At 31.1% G+C, this 10,733-nt stretch overlaps 1 pseudogene; it reads right to left on the bottom strand.

Moving 5' to 3' along the window:
• Positions 1-3,795: 3,795 nt before the first annotated feature.
• On the bottom strand, positions 3,796-7,126 carry LOC125831192 (phosphomannomutase-like; annotated as a pseudogene).
• Positions 7,127-10,733: the final 3,607 nt, after the last annotated feature.

Genomic DNA, 10,733 nt, shown 5'->3' with positions numbered 1-10,733 from the left:
TTTTGTATGTATTGAACAGGACCGAGTAGAGATAGTTATTTTAGACTGACTGACAAAACATATTCTCTAAACTATTAAATGTACTTATATTCTTAATCCTGATATAACTATTATGATCTGTATATATTAATTATCGTTTTGATTTATTAAAAGGTGAGATTATAAGATGGGTCAATATGCGTGGTAAGTTGGATGATAATAATATATATTGGTGAAATAATAAGTTAGTTGATGAAATCCATGTCTCGTTATAGAGATTGATTGATATGCCTTTTTGAGAAACTTATAAGTTTTCATCGTGTCAAACCTTGCAAGTGGATTTATGAATCCGACACATGAAATAAGTTAAGTAGTGCTCTAAAGGAAATTAATCATTAAGTTAAATTCGTCAGTAATTTAATTTATTGATTAGTATCAGAAATCTTAACATGGGGAATTACGAAATATAAATAGAGGAGTGCAATTACGAATTTCTAGTGGAATGATTTGTAATTTATTATGGTAAGAATAATTCAAATTAATTATTTGGAATTATTTCCATAATAGGAAGCCTTATCAATTAATTATGTGGTCCCTCCAGTGCCCATATTTAACTAGAACTCAGAATCCTAATTCTAAAGGGAAAAGGGGAGAGGCGTTAGTTTTCTTATAAAAAGAAAACTAGCGTGTATTTTTCGGTTGAAGAAAAATAACGTGTGTTTTGTTCTCCTCTTTGGACTGTGAAGAAATCTCTATAATTAGGGATTCTTCTAGCCCTAGATTGATTAGTTTTCTATTCATACTTGCCCACCCAAGTATTGAGAGAGTTCGGATGTGAACTTGGGATCACTGTAGAAGATCATAGTTGTTGTCTATCTTGTGGATTCGTTTGAAGATCAATCTAATTTGGGGATTTGCTTGAAGGTGTCTGATCACGCTTCAAGAGGTATTTATCAAATTAAATTTTAGCAAATTTATGTGTTCTAGCATGATTGTGTGTTCTAGCATAAACGGTATTGATTATCTATTATTCATGTAAGCAGTAAGATACTAGTATGCTTCCGCTGTGCATATATGTTTTCCAACAAAAACAACAACACTAGAAAATTCAACAAACTTGTGTCCAGCCTAAAATAGAGTTAGTTACAAACTAAAGTCCAGCTGCCAGTAGGCATCATAGCAGTTTGCAGCAACCAAAAAGTTTCGAAAACTAACAAAACATTGTTGCAACCTCCAGTGTGTTATCTATAAAAAAGTGAAACAAACAAGAAGAACAACAATCAGTTGTAGAACACAATATTGATTACAAACTAACAGTAACACCTACCAGCAAATTAGAAGCATGTTATTGATTATTGATAAAAAAAAAATTATTAGAGGCTTTGAAACCACACAAGTAATAAGCAAATGTGAACCAATACATTGGATTTACTCGGTCCAATTGTTGTTTTAAGATGATACTAATTAGGTATAGTGCATATATTGTATTATTTTCGATTTGATTTTTTAAAAATAAATAATTAGTAGAAAAGTCAGTTAGAATTATCTGTAACAAAGATGCAGCAACAAAAAATGAAATCAAGATAGAGAAAACAACATGAGAGAGCAGATACATTGTAAAGATTGACAAGGAAGTGTCCTTTAAGGAGATGCTCATCACTCCCTATTAAAAAACAGTCGATTCACAAACAACATCAAGGACAAACCTAGAGGAGGATATATTAATTGATGAGCCAGCGGGGAATGTGAAAACAAACACGAAAAGCACAATCCCCACAAACGAAGGAATAAAGGCGATGTGCATTGACCTTTGAGGCGCGGGTCGCGAGCTGCGAGCACTGAGCAATTATGGGCTGCATGCACTCAACAGTTAGAGGGAGCATTATCTTCATGCATCGTGGAAAAGTCATCATTTGTTGCAGTTCTCAAGGAAGCGTTATCTTCATGCATCACGAGAAAGATCTTCATGCATTGCAAGAATAATCAGTCCAACGTAGGGGTACAATCCTAAACTATGCTTCCAAAGACGATCTTCGTCCTTGATTTCTTGTCATCTCCGGATGTCCACGCTTTTGGATGAAATAGCAGCTTGTAGAGCTCCTTCTTAGACTAGAACATTTATTAAACTCTCTACCCCAAGAAACAATGGGTTGCCAAATGACGTATACATTCTTCAAATTTAAACACGTAAGTATTGTCTTTTTATTGACCAATGGGCCAAATAGACACAAGGTGAGCTTCTAATAGGTCCAACACGCCTTGGGAGTTGGGTCAGCTTAGTTCAAATGCGCTAAATTGAGGGATTTGGTTTCGCTCTATGCTAGTTGACTAAGAGTGTCTTTTGAAAGACTGGGAACCCTAGCGGACAACTTAGGCTGGAACTATACAATAAATTGTCAGTCATTCTGAAAAGGATTAAGTATAAAAAAGACCAGTCTGCAGTATCACAAAATTGTTCTTTAGTATACTGCATATAATGTCGTGGTAATAGAAGATGCCATGAATGCAAAATGATAGTTAATAAAAAATTAAACAAGTAAAACATAGATAAAACAATGCAGTAATTATCAATAAAAAGTCAAATATTCAAGTCATTACGGTTATAACTCAATTAAATCTGCAGCAGAGTCGTCATTTCTGTTTTATCGAAAAATAAAGAAAAACTATAATTTTCAAAAATCAATTTAACTTAAGTGTTAAAGAAAAATCGATTTTCAAAAGAGTCGCCACTTAATTTTTTGAAAGAAATTAAGAAAACTTATTAAATCTTCAAAAGATTTCTCTTTGGTGTCTAAGAATGTGTAAGCACATTATGTTGTGAATAGACCATTCGAAAGTAGACGCCACACGATTTTATCATCAATGGAGCTCGTGTAAAGGGACATAAGTATTTTGTATAGAAAACAAATAAGGGACTGGAGTAAGGAGCAGGATAATCTATTAATTTTCTAAACCCCATTGATGAAAAGGTCTTTGATCTTAATGTTTTCCTCGTCTCGATTTAGAGGACCTTAAATACAACTTCTAATGCTATTTATGAAAAGGTATCCAAATATCGTGTCAAAAGTTAACTGAACAACCATTATTGACGACCTATGAGATAGCTTTGTTACAAGTTCCATCCATTAAGGATACACTTCCAGGTAGATGATGAATTAGCTCTAGGGGTCTATTTGGTTGATGTCTATATTAATTAGTGGTCAATAGGGTTATTATTCTTTTTGTAATAATTGTGTTGCACAACATGAGCTAATCCTAATTCATTGTCCATTGTACCAATCTTGTTACATTGTAGATAGCTATGCTGAGAGTAAAAAAAAAAAGTTGTTTAAAGGAAAGAACTCTCACCAAAAGGATTATCATAGAGAGAACAAAACAAAACTCTCTTAAAATTAAATGAAGATTCTTGAAAAATCAACCAGAAAACTCAAAACAGTCACAAAATCTCAATATTGACAAATCCACAATCCATGATGAGAAAAATGAGCTCGAATTACTAGCACTGATGGCAATCGAGTCTCACCTATCAATCCTTTGAATTTCTCAGTTTCGGTAAATTCGTCCGACTACTCATGAGAGGGATATCATCACTATATTTCATTGTATATTTTACGAAGCCGAATGTTGACTAGCTCGAAACAAAGACTAAAACTTTAATAAACACAACTAAATTCTCTTCAAGCTTTCTCGGCTCAAAGAGACCATTATTGAGCTACTATTTGGATGCAAAGTTTGGATTTCAAGAATAAGTACTATAGTCATATTATAATTTTGACGAGAAAATTCAATACAAGAATTATTGCAATTATATATTTTTGTTGTGCATAGAATACAAGCATACAATCGTGTATCGGAGAACTGCAACAAGCTCAAGAACTTCCATTATCCTTGCCGAGGAATAGAACAGAACATTGTTTCAATGTCTCCTCCGGGCTAGTAACTGGAAAAAGAAAAAAAGGAAACAAATAGCAGGTAATGTGATTCCCCTAGTAATTATGCAAGAGAATAATTATTCAAACATCAAAAGAATGAAATTTTAGGCGAACCTGTGTGACCCACAGTTCTCTCAAACTTGTAGATCTCATGGTCATTTCCTCCCTGTTCAAGTAAAAAAACACGACTCTTATATCATCCCAGACATGAAAAGAAAGCTTCAAGCACGTCAGTAACTAAAGATTACCTTGTTTGTTTTGTCTCCAAAAAAATGAAGTTCATTAGATTCTTCAAGGTATCTCAAACAATAAGTCTTGTCCCAGCCTTGGGGGAAAACCTGTGATGGCCAAGATCCCCAAATCATCTGTCAATAATATACTTAAAACGTTCAACGGTCAATGTGCACAAGAAAAGGCTTAAAGATGCTCACATCGAAACTAATTTGGCCTCCAATGGAGAAGGTGAGATTAAAATGTTCAAACTTTTCTCTGAGCACTGATACCATTGTTTCGCGTATCTTTTGTACCTGTTTATAGCTCAAATTGTCTTTAAATCACAGAGAAAAGAATTTTCTCGAGGTACATTCTGTAAAACATATATACAATGCTAGAGCAGTTATATGTACCTTGTCATACTTTTCAAACACATCCCTTTCTTCCCGACTATAGTTCCTCCCAATAGGCGACACATTTAACATGCCACTTCTGAACTCAATGAATGTTCCTCTGCAAAGAAGAATGATTAAGAAGTTTGCCACAACGAAGCAAATAATTTGTTCTATGTTTGCTTAGATCCTTTAAAAATGTTGTCGGGTGTGTCAGGTCCTCCAAAAAATATTTTTTGGAGGATCTGGCAGACTGGCATGGGTGCGCGGCATTTTTGGAGGATCCGAGAAACACAAACTTTGATATGGTTACCTCTTTATTGGAATATTCAAGTCAGCAATGTAATGGAGGGTAAAGTTAATAAACTCTTGCATATCATTTGCATCCCACTAAGATATTTCTTGGTCATCTACTTCAATTAGGTGAACCTATGCTATAAACATGAATTCTCACCCAATTATACGCAAAATACACACACACAATTAACTCTTCATGAAATGTATAATAACTTGGTTTTTTAGATTTTCAAAAACTATTATAAACATTGCTTCGAAACTTACGAAATACCACGTCAGAGCAGTTTTTTCAATAAAGTACAAATTACATAGAAATCTCTCTTTATTGCTCTTAGGCAAATTATCCTTCATCTTATAGATAAAGATATCATGCAGAGACTGATTTATCACTTCAACGAAATTATTTTTCGTAAGTTGAACAACAAATAATTAGAAGGATTACTAAGTCTTTATCGAACTGCACTTGGTTGGGTATGCTCCCCTCTTTGCACTATTACAAAAATAAAACATTTCCTCGCTAAATAAGAAAAATGCATTGACTAACTTAAGCTTCTCATCCCCAAGATATGACTTCAAGCTCTTCATACACACTATGAGTCATGTGATTTCAAAACAAATCACCTTGCTAATGAACAACTAAGGAGAATGAAAGAAGCGATGCACATTGAAGATGGGAAGAAAGAAAATTTCTTCAAATTGTTCGGTAGTTCCATGGTTCATGAGACTGTTATCTAGTTTTAACTTGGTATGAAGTGCTTAAGTAGTGGCAACAAAGATGTTGTTTTCAGTTGATACAGACAATATCCAAAGATTTTATTTTGTCACAAAGTGAATATGCACTCACAAACAATATTATAGAGATATGATATCAAATTCTAGTCATTAAAATTACCTGTTACTGAATAAGCTTGTCATCTTTATGTGCTACAAGACCATTTTCATAAAAAACATAATCTTAGTCATTTGTAACTGCATCACAAATATTAGAAAGATCAAAATGTTATCATTATCAAGAAATTATTTTAGATAGGTCAGTTAATAGCCACATATTGGGAACAAAGGGACATGCATGACCTCAAAGATTGTTTAACACTAAAGTTAGGCAGAAAAAGGTACATTTCAACAACTTAGCATCCATAAGACTATGTATGCCTTTCTAGTGGAAAAGTCATTTCATTTTTCAAATTCAAACACAGTTCAGTGTTCCTGGCTAGTGAACTCATAGTTCTACACTTCTACTCTTGCTTAGTATTGCGAGGAATTTCAGATACTGAGCTAGAAACATGAGCTCTAATAATTTGAGGTAGCACCTTTCGTCATCCCAACTCCAATTTTAGTATATATGCTAGATAAGCTAACCTGTATTGCCAAGCTGTTATGATATCTTGACAAGGTCAAAACCTCCAAGAACTCCAAAAGTAACAACCTGCAGGTTAACAAAATTGCTAAAGACAAAGAATCCTTGAGAGGAAAAGTAATATATATGTGGAAAAGAGAGAGAAGGAAAAACGAGTATAGCAGATGAATCCTCTACCTTTCTAAGTTCCTGCATGAATTTCAACATTTGTGGAGTAGATTCCTGAAACTTTGATGCAAATTATCCAAAGAAGAAAAATCAATATCGTTATAGGGGTGATTAAATGTCACTACTGGTAAATTTACTATAAAATTAAACGAAGAATAAGAATAAGAACAATAAAAATTCATGACAATATTTTGAAAATAAATGTACAAGCTAGCAAGAATACACTGAATCATTCGACGACATGCTCAATGTCAAACAGGTTGGATTCAACTATTAAATATACAAATCATCTATACCATTCTGCTCTATTCAAGCCCATTAAGGATGCAATTGTCCATAAAGTCAAATTAATCTACAATAAGGGTGTTTTTAGTATGGATTTGATTTTCTCAGTTCCTTAGGTAAAAAAAATTTGGAAAATATTTTCTTTAGAAACACAAGTTCCTTAAAAACGAGGAAAATGAATTGTCTAATGGACATAGGGAAAACAAGTTCTAGAATTAGCATTGCACATTGATTTTGTCCTCCAACACACCTTATCATCATCCTACCTATGTACCCCTATCCTACCACAACACCCACATCCTTCTGTTGCTTCGATTATATACAAATACTTTTAGAATAATATTTGTTTTACTTGCATACCGAACACACCCTTAGTAACAAAAACAAAGGGAACAATCAAACTAAAGCAACAAATACAACCTGGAGCAATCATACTATACCTTTCTAGGTGCTGTAAGAGTTCCATCAAACAGAGCAATTAAACCAGCTTTCCTTGCAGCCATTTTTATTTTTCTATACTTCTCACCAACTCTTCACTGCATTCAACGGCCAAACATTCACCCCTATCAGCTACACTTGGTAAAACCAAAATAAAATCCAATACAAAAGTTCACAAAGATGAAACTAAACAAATCAAATTATAGAATCGTAATATATAGTTGTACTAATTTGTACAACATAATAGGCGGTGGCACTTTGCGCACTTACTAGAAAGAAGTATTCAACAAAACGACAAAGTGAAGCAAAATCATTTACAAAAAATGTAAAATTTACACCGATTGAAGAAGAGACGCACAAATGAGCAATTTTCCACCGCTTGCATTCATTGGCTTACCTCAGCAAAAAATGGCTAGGAGAATCGGACGCAGATTCTTGATCGAATGTGGATATTGGGATTTGAGGGGTGGTTGTGTTCTTTTCACTCAAATGTTGCCCACTTGAGTGTTTAGATCTATGTCCAAATATATGTTGACTCTATGTGGTTGGTTGTGCCTCGTATTCTTTTTTTATAATGTATCATATATAGTATTGTATTGTACTAAGTTTGAATGGGTTGAATTGCTTTTCGTGGTTACGTAAGGTGATGCTTGTAACACCCCAACCGTTTAAGAATGTTCTTCATCCCGTATCAAAGGCTTACGAGCCTTAATTTTAGAATTGTATCGTAACATCGCGAGTGATTCATGAGCATTTAATTTACATATACATATTTTGCATGGCTTACCTAACACTTCTTAAATATTTATGAAAGAAAAAGGATATATTCTTTAGTTATTATACATTTGTGTTTGTGTTTACTTTATAAGAGTTCACCAATTTATTAAATATTTTTGACGGTTATAGTAATATTAGTTTTGTCAAGAAATTTGTATCATATAAAATAGGCTTTGTACAAGATTATATTTCATTAATTATAGTATATGCAAAAAGATATATGTATTTTACCATGAACCTACACAATAACTAAGTGTATATGTAACAGGATAAAATGAATTAGTGTAATGGTAACATCATTTGTACACGTGGAACTGTAGGAAGTGGTATTTGATGACTAATTAGAAAATTAAATAAGTATAATGAAAGTGATCCATTTGTTCTTTCTGGATAAGTTTCATGTATAAGTTTTTTATCCTTTGTTCATTTAATTTCTCTCACTTTTCTTATCAAAACTAGATAATGTTGCCCGTGCTATGCACGGGCCCAATAATATAAATGGTATATTTTGGGGCTAATAACCGAGTTTTTGAAGCGATTGTTTGCGTGGATAAAGGAATAAGTTTTTTTTATCACAAACCTGTACTTTCTTTGACGCTATTTAAGGCATAATAAGACTACCCACATATAACATTTTTGAAATATTTTATGTTGTCAATTATCATGATTTATATTATTTTTACGATAGATTCACTTCAAGAATCAGTGGAATTTTTTGTATTTTTTTTCAAAACATATTTTATGTTGTCAATTATTATGATTTATAGTATTTTTACGCAAATTTTAAATATAAAAAATAAGACAAATAAATTAAAATGGACCCGGACCCAATATATGTTATTTTTGTTGTCTTAATTTATGTGACACAAATGAAATTTGGAGAGTCATCCAAATTTTCATATTTTTTTAAAAAAATGTTTGAAGTTATTAATTATTGTGATTTATAATATTTTTATGTAACTTTGAAATAATGTACATTACTGGTCACTTTGTCCTAATTTATGTGATATGAATAAAATTACAAAATTAACCCTTTTAAAATGTCTTTTAGATATTTTAAGTTGTTAATTATTATTATTTATAATACCTTTTTGGTAATATTAAAATGATATGTGTTATTTTTTCTGTCTCAATATATGTGAGCCTGATAGAATTCTGAGAGTCAACATATGTTATTATATAGCTTTTAAATATTTTAAATTGGTAATTATTGTAATTTTTAATGCTTTTTAAGTCATTTTTAAATGATATATGTTGCTTCCTTGATTGGGACTTTTCCATTTGTGAGATATATATATATATATATATACACATATCGTGCTATGCACGGGCCCAATAATATAAATGGTATATTTTGGGGCTAATAACCGAGTTTTTGAAGCGATTGTTTGCGTGGATAAAAGAATAAGTTTTTTTTTTTATCACAAACTTGTACTTTCTTTGACGCTATTTAAGGCATAATAAGACTACCCACGAGCAACATTTTTGAAATATTTTATGTTGTCAATTATCATGATTTATATTTTTGTTACGATAGATTCACTTCAAGAATCAGTGGAATTTTTTGTATTTTTTTCAAAACATATTTTATGTTGTCAATTATCATGATTTATAGTATTTTTACGCAATTTTAAATATAAAAAATAAAATAAAAAAACAAGACAAATAAATTAAAATGGACCCAATATATGTTATTTTTGTTGTCTCAATTTATGTGACACAAATGAAATTTGGAGAGTCATCCAAATTTTCATATTTTTTTTAAAAATGTTTGAAGTTATTAATTATTGTGATTTATAATATTTTTATGTAACTTTGAAATAATGTACATTACTGGTCACTTTGTCCTAATTTATGTGATATGGATAAAATTACAAAATTAACTCTTTTAAAATGTCTTTCAGATATTTTAAGTTGTTAATTATTATTATTTATAATAATTTTTTGGTAATATTAAAATGATATGTGTTATTTTTTCTGTCTCAATATATGTGAGCCTGATAGAATAGAGTCGACCTATTTATTATATAGCTTTTAAATATTTAAAGCTTTTAAATATTGTCTATACTATTTTAAAAGAGAGTTTATGCCCAAGTTCTACTATATAATAAATATAATATATAATATTCAAGAAAATCCCAATCTTGAATATTATATATTATACTTGGGTATAAAAAAGTCCCACAAGTATAATATATAATATTCAAGATTGGGAAAAGTCTTAATCTTGAATATTATATATTATACTTGGGCCTAAACTCTCTTTTTAGTATTAATATTAATATTAATTATATATAACTTTTAAATATTTTAAAGTTTTTTAAGTCATTTGTAAATGATATATGTTGCTTCCTTGATTGAGACTTTTCCATTTGTGATATATATATTCTATATTATTTTAAAAGGGAGTTTATGCCCAAGTTCTACTATATAATAAATATAATATATAATATTCAAGAAAGTCCCAATCTTGAATATTATATATTATATTTGGGTATAAAATAGAATTTTAAAAGTCCCACAAGTATAATATATAATATTCAAGATTGGAAAAAGTCCCAGTCTTGAATATTATATATTATACTTGGGCCTAAACTCTCTTTTATAATATAGTAGAATAATAGAAATCTGAAGTGTTGAAAGGTAGAGAAAACTGTAGGTAGAAATAGATAAGAAACTAAGGTTTAAAAGAAACAAGTTGTCGCTACGCATATTCTTATGTATAACTTACCTAAATCTCATAGTGTAAAGAGTAAATTACATTCTATCCATAGTCTTTTTCTAATTACAATAATCCCTTAAATTTGTACCTTCCGAATACATAAGTCACCATCCGGGTACATTAATTCACCATCCGGATACATTAATTTTAATACAAGAAGAATATTTCTATTG

Source organism: Solanum verrucosum, unplaced genomic scaffold, assembly GCF_900185275.1.
Source record: "Solanum verrucosum unplaced genomic scaffold, falcon-dt-bn FXZP01000049.1, whole genome shotgun sequence".
NCBI lineage: Eukaryota > Viridiplantae > Streptophyta > Magnoliopsida > Solanales > Solanaceae > Solanum > Solanum verrucosum.
The sequence above is the reverse complement of the archived record's forward strand: the minus strand, read 5'-3'. Positions and strand labels throughout refer to the sequence as shown.